General features: G+C 42.6%; 1 protein-coding gene and 1 non-coding gene across 5 annotated transcripts in view; both read left to right on the top strand.

The window, feature by feature from the left end:
* SOCS6 (suppressor of cytokine signaling 6) overlaps positions 1-12202 on the top strand; it is a 119603-nt gene extending 107401 nt beyond the window's left edge. For 2 of the 4 annotated variants that reach the window (XR_011462519.1, XR_011462518.1), the window contains 2 exons: positions 5850-5948; positions 9920-12202. The gene's annotated coding sequence lies outside the window, so the exon portion shown is untranslated. Of the gene's footprint in view, positions 1-5158; positions 5609-5849; positions 5949-9919 lie in introns of all 4 variants that reach the window. The other 2 variants (XR_011462517.1, XR_011462516.1) reach the window with 2 other exon arrangements.
* TRNAC-ACA (transfer RNA cysteine (anticodon ACA)) lies at positions 6443-6514 on the top strand. The gene has a single exon. It is a non-coding gene; the product is annotated as a tRNA-Cys (tRNA).
* Positions 12203-13766: the final 1564 nt, after the last annotated feature.

Genomic DNA, 13766 nt, shown 5'->3' with positions numbered 1-13766 from the left:
AGATCTCTAAGTCTCACTGCATGGACCTGCCAGGCAGATTTCTTGATTTTATGAGCCTCGATTTCCTCATCCAGGAAACAAGGAAAATCATGCCAGTGTCACCATATTTGTGAAAAATGTTATATGCATATGATCACTTGATAAGGCATCTACCAAACAGTAGGGACCCAATAATCTATTCTATCCCTCCCCTCTTTTCTTAAATTGAAATATAGTTGATTTACAATGTTGTGTTAATTTCTGCTGCACAGCAAAGTGATTCAGTTATACACACACACATACATACACACACAAATATATATACATATACATTCGTTTTCATTTTCTTTTCCATTATGAATTTTCACAGGATATAGATTATAGTACCCTGTGCTGTACAATAGAACCCTGTGGTTTATCCATTCTTTTTTTTTTTTGTATTTTTAAATTTTTAATTGAAGTATAGTTGATTTACAGTGTGGTGTTAATTTCTGCTGTATGGCAAAATGATTTAGTTATACACACACACACACACATATATATATATATATATTGATATTGATATTCTTATAGTAGGATACTGAATATAGTTCTCTGCTATACAGTTTTTTACTACTTTTTTTTTTTTACTACCTTTTTACTACTGTTTTTTATTTCCACTAAGCTACTGTTTGTTTGATAACATTTTGATTCATGGGGTGTTGAGACTGCATCTTAAAAAACTTTGTATCCCCCTGAACCAAAGATAGTGTCTTGGGTATATCAGGCAGTCAGTAAGGAATTGTTGAATTAAATTAAATTGCTCAGATGAGAAACAGAGAAGAAATAAAGAAGATAAGAAGAAATAAAAGGAAATAAACTCAAAATGGACTAAAGACCTAAATGTAAGATCTGAAACCATAAAACTCCTAGAAGAGAGCATAGGCAGAGCTGTCTTTGACATAAACCGTAGCGATATTTTTTGGATCTATCTCCTAAGGCAACAGAAATGAAGGCAAAAGTAAACAAGTGGGGCCTAATTAAACTTAAAAGCTTTTTGCACAGCAAAGGAAACCATCAATAAGACAAGAGAACAACCGACTGAATGGGAGAAGATATTTGCAAATGATATGACCAATAGGGGTTAATAGCCAACATACTGAACAGCTCTTGTGACTCAACATCATAAAAACAAACAATCCAGTTACAAGATGAGCAGAAGAACTGATAGTTTTCCAGAGAGGAAACGCAGATGGCCAGCAGGTGCCTGGCGGGATGCTCAGCATCACAATGTCAGGGAAATGCCAATCAAAACTGCAAGTAGCTGTCACCTCATACCTGTCAGAATGGCTGTCTTCAAGAAGAACTCAATGACAAATGTTGGTGAGGATGTGGAAAAAAGGGAACCCTGTACACTATTGGTGAGAAGGTAAATTGGTGTAGTCACTGTGGAAAACGGTAGGACGGTTTCTAAAACTAGGAGTAGAACTAGCATGGAAAGTGAAAGTGGCTCAGTCGTGCCCGACTCTTTGTGACCCCGTGGGCTGTACAGTCCATAGAATTCTCCAGGCCAGAGTGCATAGCCATTCCCTTCTCCAGGGGATCTTTCCAACTCAGGTCTCCTGCACTGCAGGCAGATTCTTTACCAGCTTAGCCACTAGAGAAGCCAAAGAGTACTGGAGTGGGTAGCCATTCCCTTCTCCAGTGGATCTTCCCGATCCAGGAATTGAACCGGGGTCTCTTGCATTGCAGGCGGATTCTTTACCAGCTGAGCTACTAGGGAAGCCCTAGAACTACCATAGGGAAGCCCTAGAACTACCATAGGATTCAACAGTTCCACTCCTGTGTATATATCTGAAATAAAAAAGACACTAATTTGGGGACTTCTCTGGTGATCTAGTGACTAAGACTCTGAGCTTCCAATGTAGGGGAACTGCGTTCGATACCTGGTCAGGGAATTAGATCTCATATGCCACAAATAAGAGCCTATGCAGCCTAAATAAATAAATAAAATTTTAAGAAGACACTAATTTGAAAAGATACATGCACCCCAATGTTCACAGTTGCTAACATGTAGAATCAACCTAAGTGTCCATCAACAGATGGATGATAAAGAAGATGTGATGTATATGCATGTGTGTATGCTCAGTTGCTAAGCCATGTCCGACTGTTTACAATCCCATAGACTGTAGCATGCCAGGCTCCTCTGTCCATGGGATTCTCCAGGCAAGAATACTGGAGTGGGTTGCCATTTCCTCCTCTAGGGGATCTTCCTGACCCAGGGATCGAACCTGTGTCTCCTGCATTGGCAGGCGGATTCTTTACCACTGAGCCACATGGGATGCCCCATGACATGTATGTATACACACACACACAGACACATAATGGAATACTATTCAGACATAAACTAGAGTAAAATCTTGCCATTCACAGCAACATGGATGGATTTGGAGGACGTGATGATGGGTGAAGTGGGTCAGACAGAGAAGGACAGACACTGTGTGATGTCACTTGTATGTAGAGTCTAAAGAAGACAACAAACTCGTGACTATGACAAAGGAGAACAGACTCAGGATACAGAGAAAGGGCTGGTGGTTACCAATGGGGACAGAGAAGAGGAAGAAGGTAGAGGGTTAAGAGATTCAAATTGTGACGTATAAAATAAGCTACAAGGATATACAGTACAACAGGGGAATATAGGCACTATTTTATAATAACGCTAAACAGAGTACATCCTTTAAAAATTGCGTATCACTATATTGTTCACCTGTAACTTACAAAATATTGTACAGCAACGACACTTCAGTTTTGAAAAAGGCATGTGATCAGCATTCTGGATCGTCACTTCCTACCCTTCAATCGAGAAGACAGTAGTAGCAGGTTTCAGGGTCTAAATATCAGGGAGTATTTTAGGACCAGGACTATGGTGTACCGAACCCCTTAAGAATTATTATGCTACCAGTTACCTGAATCTCAGAGCAACTGTGACTTTATAAGCCTTAACATTCTGTTTCTTTCTTTTCTTTTTTTCACGGCCATAGGACATTAGTGATACAATTCGCAAGCTTGTTGTAAGATCTATAGGATAGATACTGGCAGTATATCAGGGCCGATTTCCTGCTTTTGATAATTGCAATGTGGTTAATACAGCAGGTTTTGGGAGAAGGGGGTCTTATGTCCACCACTCATTTTCCAACTTTTCAGAGAATAACATACTGTGCTTGAGACAGGGAGAATGGTGGAGCAAACATGATTAACATGTCGATAGTTGGGAATCTCCTTGAGGGCTATGTGGGTATTCTTTGTATTATTTTTGCAGCTTTTGTGTAAGGCTGAAACTATCTCAAAAGGAAGAATAGGAAAAAAATAGCTATTTGAAATCATACGTTTGCATCTTACTTGACTGGTAGCCAGATGAATGAGTTACCAGACCAAAATAAAGTTCTCTCTCCTCTCCCTCAAGGAAGTGCTAATTATGTCATCGGCTAAGCCTGATCCCAAACTCTTGAGACTTTCTGATCTGCAAGGTCAGGGGTGTTTCTGCTGCTCACCTGCAGCTGGAGCACCCCCCCTCCCCATCCCCTCCCCGACCCTGATCCCTCATCCTGCATGAGTGGAGCATCATCCTGGAGTTTGTTCGACATCAACCAGGGACAAGGGCAGAGACTTTGCTTGACCAGCAAGGTCTGAAGTGGGTGCATTCGCAGAGCCGGGGCGCAGTCACCTTGGGAAAGATCAGCTTTGACAAACAGAGTTTTAATGACACATTAGCCTGATGGATCAGCACCGGGGCTGGATCATGTTCCAAGGACTGGTCAGAAATTTTTGACTCTGTAACAAACCACTATTGATTATTATATTTTTATGAAGAGTGAAAAATAAATATTGCAACAGCTGTCTGCAAACGTGACTATATGTTCAGTTGTAAACAAAACTGGCTTTGCTATCATTTGCCTTACACTACTACTGGTCTGCAAGATGTTCCTCCCATTGCAAATGAAGGACTCTGGGAATGGCTTTAGGAGGTCACAGCCTGCCCCTAAGCTGTGGTTCACCTAGAATTCAAGCATTTCCTCCAGACCCAGGGGAGCATCCTTTCTGATGGGCAGTGCCAGAAAATAAGGGAGAGGAGATTAGAGGTAAACTTGGTGTGACAGAAACACCCCAGATTCATACATAGAAGAGAGAACTGCTCTTGGAGCTGCTAGGGTCATTCAGCCCTGGTTCTCATCCCTCTAACCTTGGGTCCTCTCCTGTCTCTTCCACACACACCCTCCATCAGGTGCGGTCCTCAAGTCTGGGGACTAAAGACAGAAACGGCTAATTTTACAAATCTGGGGGTGGCATCTGGAGCACAAGGAAGCTCTTCGGGGAGCCAACAGGGAAGTGTGACCTGGAGGGACGTGTGCGTGTTCCCTGTACGTGCTTCCTGTGTCATGGGATAGCACCGCTCAGCACAGCCTGTGTGCCCCGGGGGCCCGTCCACTGAGACCTCAGTGGTGCTGCTGAGACCCCAGGCAGGCAGTGACTTAAGCTCGGGAAGGACCCCGCACAATGGGCGCTGGCACCAGCGGACGAAGGTCCATGGGATTTCGAGAGTCGGACACGACTGAGCGACTTCACTTCACTTTACCTAATATTTATTAAAGCAGTGCAGAGATTCGGAAGCTGGGGTGCCCGTCAGAATCACCTAGAGAATTGTGAAAATACATATGCCTTGATCCCAACCTAAGTCAGATTTCAGGACTTGGGATGAGATCGAAATAAGTATGGGGCTTCCTTGGTAGCTCAGATGGTAAAGAATATGCCTGCAATGCAGGATACCTGGGTTCAATCCTTGGGTTAGGAAGATTCCCCTGGAGAAGGGAATGGCTACTCACTCCAGTATTCTTGTCTGGAGACTCGCAGGGATAGAGGAGTCTGGCGGGACTACAGTCCACCAGGTTACAAACAGTCAGACACGACTGAGCAAAAAACGATAATAATTTTAAGGAGATTTTAGCATTCATTTCATTATTGAGTACTCACAATAAGCCATGTAATCCTATTACCCAATATAAAATGTATAATTATAATTGTATGATACTTCTATCTACTTGAAGCCTATAGTTATGGTAAAATGTAACAGATGAACCATTAAAGGAAATTATAACTGATCATAACACCATCTTGCATTGTGTTGCACTGTTTATTTTTGCAGAGCCCTTTCGGCTTCGCTGGTGGCTTAGCTGGAAAAGAATCTGCCTGCAATGCGAGAGACCATGGTTCGATTCCTGGGTGGGAAAGATCCGCTGGAGAAGGGATAGGCTACCCACTCCAGTATTCTTGGGCTTTCCTTGTGGCTCAGCTGGTAAAGAATCTGCCTGCAATGCAGGAGACCTGGATTTGACCCCTGGGTTGGAAAGATCCCCTGGAGAAGGGAAAGGCTACTCACTCCAGTATTCAGGCCTGGAGAATTCCATGGACTGTATAGTCCGTGGGGTTGCAAAGAGTCGGACACGACTGAGCGACTTTCACTTTCACTTTACAACCATCATCCTGATTTGTTCCTACAACAACAAGTGGTGTGAAGAGTCCTTGGGCTGCTCCTTGGAAAAGAGACAATGGAGGGAGAAGGTACTGACGCAGAGTCTCATGGGAACAGATCCAGGTAATTTGTGCCACACTTGAACATGGGCATCTAGACATACCTCTGGCATTTGGCCCAGTAACTACTTCTCTGTTTGTGCTAAACTCTTTTCCTCTTTTACGGGAAAATTGCAGCTGTTACAGTCAACTGCCTTTTTTGGCATTATGTTCTATAATTTAAAAATATTTCCCAACCCCCCACACCTGTAGTCCGAGGCAGTCTCCGCCTGGCACCTAATGTCTTTTGAAATCTGTTCCCTTAGGATTCTACCCACGGGCGTGGCTCATCCAGTTCTGCCAGAAGGAAACCAGCTTGCCCCGGTAACCTGCATCTTCATGAGAATGTCCAGAACTCATCTGGGGTAAAGCTTTGCCTATTTAGTTGATGTTAGTCCTTGTTCTCTTAATAAGATTTAGACGCATCCACAGGCCCATCTCTTCTCCTGTTAGCTGCCTGGCTGGCACAGATACTCTTATCACAGTGCTTGCATATTGTTGAAAATGTTCCCATAGAGTAGAAATGAAATTTGACTATAATTTATAGATTTGGGGACGAATATTTTTGGATTCAATATATCCATTTCCCATGACTATTTCTAGGAGAAGAAAAAGCAATAGAGACTTTGAACAATGGATATAAAACCAGAATAGCAAGGGAATAATCACCTTTTCATTTTTTCTTTATTAAATTTAAAATGCAATTTTGCTTCCATTCCCATTAAAAAGGCATGGCACTTAGTTGGTATTATTTTACATACATACAGCAAAACAATCAATGATACATGATTATTTGATTCTTCTTTGTATAAGTGGTGAAAATTTAATAATTCTGCTTTTAAGAGGAAATGCAAACTCTTCCCTGGTGGCTAAGGTGGTAAAGCATCTGCTTACAATGCGGGAGACCCAGGTTCAATCCCTGGTTTGGGAAGATCTCCTGGAGAAGGCAGTGGCAACCCACTCCAGTACTCTTGCCTGGAAAATCCCATGGACGGAGGAACCTGGTAGGTTATAGTCCATGGGGTCACAAAGAGTTGGACACAACTGAGTGACTTCACTTTCTTTCTTTCTTTAAGAGGAAAGGTTGGTGTTTCTCCGTAGAAACAATTAAGTTTCAGCAGTAGAGACTTAAGCACACAGCTGCACACAGAGTAAACAGCAATACTGCCCGCCGGCCCCGTCTGATCCCTGATGAGACTGGCTGATTCTCCCTCCAAAGGTCTACAACCTTTTCTCCATCTCAGACGTGGTCTCCCTGGACACCACGCACACGCCTAACCACGCCCAGGTCTCCCTTCGTCCACTCTCGTTGAATCCTCAGACCATCCATTGTTTATATAGCAGCCAAAATGATTCTTTAGCCTTTAAGTACAAACTGTTTTCCCATTGTCCTTGGGATATATCCAAACCTCTTTCCTTTTCGCTCACTGTGGACTGTCTACACTGGCTTTGGCATCTTTGACCTGAAATACTGACTCACAGCTCATGACCCAAATGGTCCTCGGGTCTCTGCTCAAATGTCTCTTCCCTCTGAGAGGTCTTGTCTGGTAATTCCCTTCTCCAGGGGATCTTCCCGACCCAGGGATTGAACCCGGGTCTCCCTCATTGCATGCGGATTCTTTGCCATCTGAGCCACCAGGGAAGCCCCTCGTCTGGTCACACTGCTCTTTTCTTCCTGAGCCCTTTTCACCACGTATTACCATATTTTCAAACATTTGCTTGCTCATTTATCGCAGCTCCGTGAGGGCTGGGAATCTCTCTGTTTTTGTCCATTTCTTTGTCTAGAGCAGTGGATGAATGAATATCCAAATGTCTCGGGTAAGTGTGGAACTTGAGCAACAGGGGTGAATCAAAATCACACGACATGTCCCAAAAACTAGCTCCAGTTATCCCAATGTGATTTCCCCACAGGCTTATTGTCAATTTTCACCCCTGTGTTCAAGGTCGTCTCTCCTCTCCTTCCCTCCCGCATGGCTTTGTTCCTCAGCTCTCCCAATCTTAGAGCAAAGACATTGCAAATGATGCCACCAATAGTAATCTCTGGCTTTATTGTTTGCAGTAGAGCATTTATTTTTTTTTTAAAAATATTTATAATTAAAAAAATTAAGATATGCTATGTGTTACTGACCTCTTCAGTTACAGAGTAAGTGTTATAAGACGCGGTTTTTGCTTTTCCCTGGCACTGAGCTCTGGGTAAGATTGCAAATATATCTATGTACCTATAGATATAATATGGGCTTCCCAGGTGGCTCACTGGTAAAGAATCTGCCTGCAATGCAGAAGCTGAGGATTTGATCCCTGGGTTGGGATGATCCCCTGGAGTAGGAAATGGCAACCCACTCCAGTATTCTTGCCTGGAGAATCTCACGGACAGAGGAGCCTGGTGGGCTACAGTCCATGGGGTCGAAAACATTCGGACATGACTAAGTGGCTGAGGACCATAGATATAATATATATTTGAGTAGGTGCATATGTTTTTTATGCATATATTTCTCTCCTCCCTTAATTCCTCTTATTACTTTTGAATGAGGAGGATCCAAGCTCATTTTTGCACAAAATATATATCTTTAACAAGTTGATTTTTTTTTAACAAGTTGATTTCTTTTAACAGACTGTAACCATCTGTCACTCAGTAAGTCTAAAAATCAGATATATTGAAGCTAACATTTTTTAGAAGAAAATGTAGTCATTTCTTGTAAGACCTTTACACCCCCAGAGGGATTTACAGGGATTTTGCTTCGAAGCAACACTGACCTCTGGTGGCCACAGAGTCTTATTAAACAGCTTTGCTTTTCTTTCTTTGGTTTTCTTTCTTTTTTCTTTTTTTTTTTTCAGTTAAGTTTACCTTTTTTAAAAACCAAACTTTCCTTCTAATAATTTCTCTATCATGGTAATTTTTATTTTCAATCCACAAAATTTAACATAACTGTGTTGATGTGGTCAATCTATCTCCTGAATCTTCACACCAGCTGTCAGGGTAATTGGTATTTTCATCCCTATTGTATGGATGTCCCTTGGACTGCAAGGAGATCCAACCAGTCCATCCTAAAGAATATCAGTTCTGGGTGTTCATTGGAAGGACTGATGCTGATGTTGAAACTGCAATATTTTGGCCACCTGATGCAAAGAACTGACTCATTTGAAAAGACCCTCATGCTGGGAAAGATTGAAGGCAGGAGGAGAAGAGGGTGACAGAGGATGAGATGGTTGGATGGCATCAGGGACTCGATGAACATGAGTTTGAGCAAGCTCCGAGAGTCAGTGAAAGGCAGGGAAGCCTGGTGTGCTGCAGTCCACGAAGTCCCAAAGAGTCGTACATGACTGAGCACACACGCCCACATAGGTACCCAGAGTTAGGATGTGAACATTTCTTTTCGGAGGACATGATTCAACCCACTCCAGGGTCTGTCTCACTACACAACCCCCGTTTTTCCTAAGTCATGTTGCCTTGTGTCCATCGCTTTAGTATTTGATGACATGCTCTCCAGACTTGCAGCTGGATGTTCCTCAAGGCTTGTTGTTCCGTCACTCAGTCGTGTCTGTCTCTTTGTGACCCCGTGGACTGCAGCACGCCAGGCTACCCTGTCCTTCACTATCTCCAGGAGCTTGTTCAAACTCATGTTCATCTAGTCGGTGATGCCATCCAACCATCTCATCCTCTGCCATCCCCTTCTCCTCCTGCCCTCAATCTTTTTCAGCATCAGGGTCTTTTCCAATGAGTCGGCTATTCTCGTCAGGTGGCCAAAGCATTGGAGCTTCAGCTTCAGCATCAGTCCTTCCAATGAATATTCAAGAATCAATCAATCAGTATTCAATTGAGTTCCTTTAGGACTGATTGGTTTGATCTCCCTGCTGTCTTGTCCATCATAGTTCACAGCAGCAGTGGAAAAAAGCCCCCAAACTGAAGCAGCTGAAATAGCTAAATTGCAATTGATTTGGGGATAGTAGGTTAAGGCTAACAAGATTGAAGAAAACAACTTTTGTGGCCCATTTTGAAAGTAATTCTTGAAAAATAATCAAATCAAGGCATCACAAGTCTTATCAACCAAGTAAATGCTTTTATTAAAAAGATAAAACCTTAGCCCAGTGAGAGGAGCTTCGTGTTTGTACTGTCACTTCTGGGAAAGCTTTTAAGCTAAATCATCATGAGGTTTATAGCTTCGAGTCCTCAAGTTTCAGCAAATTCTTTGGCAACTTCACTTCAGGGCAAGTTAGAAATAGTGGAATTAATTCTGAGCACAACAAAGCCAGACTCAGATGTTCAGGATTCGATTTGCATTTAAAACCTTCAGTTTCTGTTTGTTTGCTTTATTTTATTTTATTTTTTTTTACTTAGGCCTTGAGAATGTGACGGAGGACAGCTCTTTGAACCCAAATGATGTGCAGGGTAACTGGAGGCTGGCTGGGCGGGGGTGGGGGGTCCCGTGGAAGGCTCCCCCAGGACACTGAACTTTGGAGCTGTTTTTAAAGTGGATGGTTCCCCAAAGAGAATGAAGAATAAATATATCTCAAGCTTAATGCTCCGTTGAAGAGAAGCAGAGATTGCTTTTTTCTTCAAATGACTAATCTGTGATGAGAAAATAAGGGAAGTAGACCTGACATCGCCTCTGTTTGCCTTTCGATGCCTGTCTTTACGGCCTGGTGCTCTGTTTCTGGAAAAATGTTCTTGACCGTTCTCCTCTTTTAGATCTCTCCCGTCGTTGTGAACCGTCCGAGTTCATCTTGATGTCTCAGGAGGGTGGACATTGAGCGATTATTTCCTCGATGCTGGAGTGGTCAAGAAAGGGCTCTTGTCGGTTTACCAGCAGCACCCCCTTGTGGCCTTTCTGTGCATGTCATCATTCTAAATTGAAAAATTGCAAAGACAAGGAGAGGCTAAATTTCATTTCTAAACAATATTTTATTTTGTTTTTCAAGTTGTCAATTTAATTACTCTTGCCGTCTCTTGCTGTCTCTGTTATTTTGCCTGTGAAAGGCAGGGGAGCTGGTATTCATTATTTAGGGCTGAAGTCTGTGGCTTGGAATGACCAGACTTCAGGTTCCTGTGGGGTTCGAAGACATTTTATTAACAGTGGCCACTAAATCAGTAGCAACAGTCTGTGCCAAATCCTTGCACCCGATGTGTTTTTAGACATTTGAATAATTTAATTCTAAAAATACACTTTTCTCAAGACTAAAGTATTTTCAATTGTGTTATTATTTCAAGGTATAGTGTTCCTTTCATCTTTATATGAACTCTGACTTTTTATTAACTACTAAAACGTGTATCTTGTGCAACACCTTATAAGCTCATACTCCACTTAAATTCTGTGTGAATTATTTGGAAATTAAGTTTTCTGAATGCAAATTTCATATGTGACAGCTGTAGACTCAGCAAATTAGGGCTACCCTAATTTTAACATTTCTTAAAAAAAAAAAACCCTCTGTGTTTTAATTCAGGAAAAAAAATCAGAATTAATGTATTTTCCATGATAGGAACATCTGGCTTTGAGCTTTGTTCTAACTCTAGGTATTTTGGTGTTCTTAAGACCCTCACACAAAAAATGCCGCCTGGCCATTGAGATTCCTGGCTTCCGCTGCAGGGAGCGCGAGTTTGATCCCTGGTCAGGGAACTAAGACACGTGAACTGAGAACATGTCTCATGGTGGCGCCAAAAGGAAAATTGCTGCCTGACGGCTTTTTATTTTGGGCATCATCTTCCTTTCCTCTCACTATGACCACTTTTCCATCTTCAACGATCATTCAGAGATCGTTTAAAAACACAGTTTTGCTCAGACTGTAGTACATATTGCTTAGCTGTAGATATAATCAGATCTAGGGCAATTAATTTAGAGGCCCAAGACTCACTCCTCTGTGTGTGTGTGTGTGTGTGTGTGTGTGTGTGTGTGTGTGTAGCGTGAATAAGCGTGCTTGTGTGCTCAGTTGCTTTAATCATGTCCGACTCTTTGTGACCCCATGAACTGCAGCCCACCAGGCTCCTCTGTCCTTGGGATTCTCCAGGCAAGAATACTGGAGTGGGTTGCCATTTCCTACTCCACAAGCATGCTTATAGGTATTAAAAAATCATGTTGTGCTTACATGTGTTTTGAATGAATATTCTGGAGAAATGACAATTTCCTGAAGCCGTAAATGTCATGTGCCTTTTCATAAACTTTTGTCTTCAGTTTCTTTGTCTCTCACCTGGGCCATAGCTTCTTTTTTTTTTGGTAGTACCACTCAGCAAGCAGAACTTCCCTGACTAGGGATCGAACCCATGCCCCCTGCAGTGGAAGCACAGAACTTCAACCACTGGACGATAGTTTTTAAATGATAATTCAACTTGTTATCATCCAACTCTAGTTACTCTAAGAAGTGCTTTCGACTTGCTCCATGAACACTGTTTTGGTAATAATTAACTGTAACTGCTACAGTAACCTGTATCTTCAATAGAACATTTACTGTACTATCTGTGACCTTCTGGATTTTGAACTATAGGATTATGCATCCCTGATTTATAGTCCATGATGACTATATTCATTTATGAGGAAACATCTTTCAAAGAAATTTCTAGAACTTTTTTAAAACCTTGGATCTTCTAATTAATATACACTTCCCTTTGCTAGCTTGCTTATTTACTTAAATTGTGCTAAAATTCACATAATATAAAATTACCATATAAGCCATTTTTAAGTGTATTCACATCTTTGTTCAACAGTTGGTTTGGACTTTGTCCTATTATAACACTGAAACTCTGTACCCACAGCTGCCTCTCTCCGCCCACATATGGGGGTTCTATTCATCATGGACCTCAAACGCTATGAGGGCCAGGGATGGAGGGGAAGGGCCGTGACTCAGTAAGGGAGCTGCTGGGACAAAGGAGGGCATCAGGTGATGCTAAAAAACAAGCCAGTTTAAATGGTCATGTCTCTTACACCAGCTACTCTCCTTGGAAAGCAAATCAATCTTATCCTCACGTATGCTAAGTCACTCAATTGTGTGCACCTCTTTCGGACCCTACGGACTGTAGCCCGCCAGGCTCCTCTGTCATGGGATTTCCCAGGCAACAGTACTGCAGTGGGTTGCCATTTCCTCCTCCAGGGAATCTTCCCCACCCAGGGATCGAACCCACGTCTCTTGCATCTCCTGCATTGGCAGGTAGATTCTTTATCGCCATGCCACCTGGGAAGCCCTATAGCTCTTACTATACTCTCTTATTTTACACATTTTCCTTATTTCTGTACTTTACTAATTTGCACTCTTCCCTCTCTCTCTGCCCTCTAGACTATAAGCTCCATGAGGGCAGGGATTTTTTTTTTCCTGTTTTGAGTGATACTGAATCAATATGTAAGTACTTGAATATGGCTGAATGTATAGCAGCAGCTACTAAATATCTGTTAAATGATGAATAAATGGAGAGGATGAGGGAATTCCGTGGTGACCTAAGCTAAGCTAAGCTAAGTTGCTTCAGTTGTGTCCGACTCTGTGTGACACCATAGACGGCAGCCCACCAGGCCCCGCCATCCCTGGGATTCTCCAGGCAAGAATACTGGAGTGGGTTGCCATTTCCTTCTCCAATGCATGAAAGAGAAAAGTGAAAGTGAAGTCCCTCAGTCATGTCCGACTCTTAGCGACCCCATGGACTGCAGCCTACTAGGCTCCTCTGTCCGTGGATTTTCCAAGCAAGAGTACTGGAATGGGGTGCCATTGCCTTCTCCGCCTTAGTGACCTAGTGATTAGCAATTTGTGCTCCGACTGCCAGGGGCCTGGGTTTGATCCCTGGATGGGGAACTAAGATTTTGTAAGATGCACCGTGCAACCAAAAAAATAAAAAAGAAAGGGTGAGCTGAGCTAAGCTAAGGAAAGGTGACATGAACTAAGTGCTACGGGGAAAGAGAGAAGGAAATAGGAATCTGCTTTGGGTACATAACTGGGCCCCTCTCTCACTCCACTTAGAAACAATCATCCTAAACAATCTATGCTCAAATGCCACTGAAGACATGCGGGAAGACGGCATCTGGAGAGGAGCATCTCAGGGCCACGTGGAAACAGCAGCAAATGTAAGTCACACCAGTAATTTCCAGAAACACTGGGCGTCGGAGGAGCCGAGGAGGGAAGCCAGTCTTGGAGGAAGAGGTGATAAGAAAGCGAGAAACAGATTGGTTTTTATTGATCAAAGAACTGGAATGATTGAGTAAAGGCACAGG

This window comes from Bos mutus, chromosome 24 (assembly GCF_027580195.1).
Source record: "Bos mutus isolate GX-2022 chromosome 24, NWIPB_WYAK_1.1, whole genome shotgun sequence".
Classification (NCBI taxonomy): Eukaryota; Metazoa; Chordata; class Mammalia; order Artiodactyla; family Bovidae; genus Bos; species Bos mutus.
Note: the sequence above shows the minus strand (reverse complement) of the source record. Positions and strands in the feature narration are given on the sequence as shown.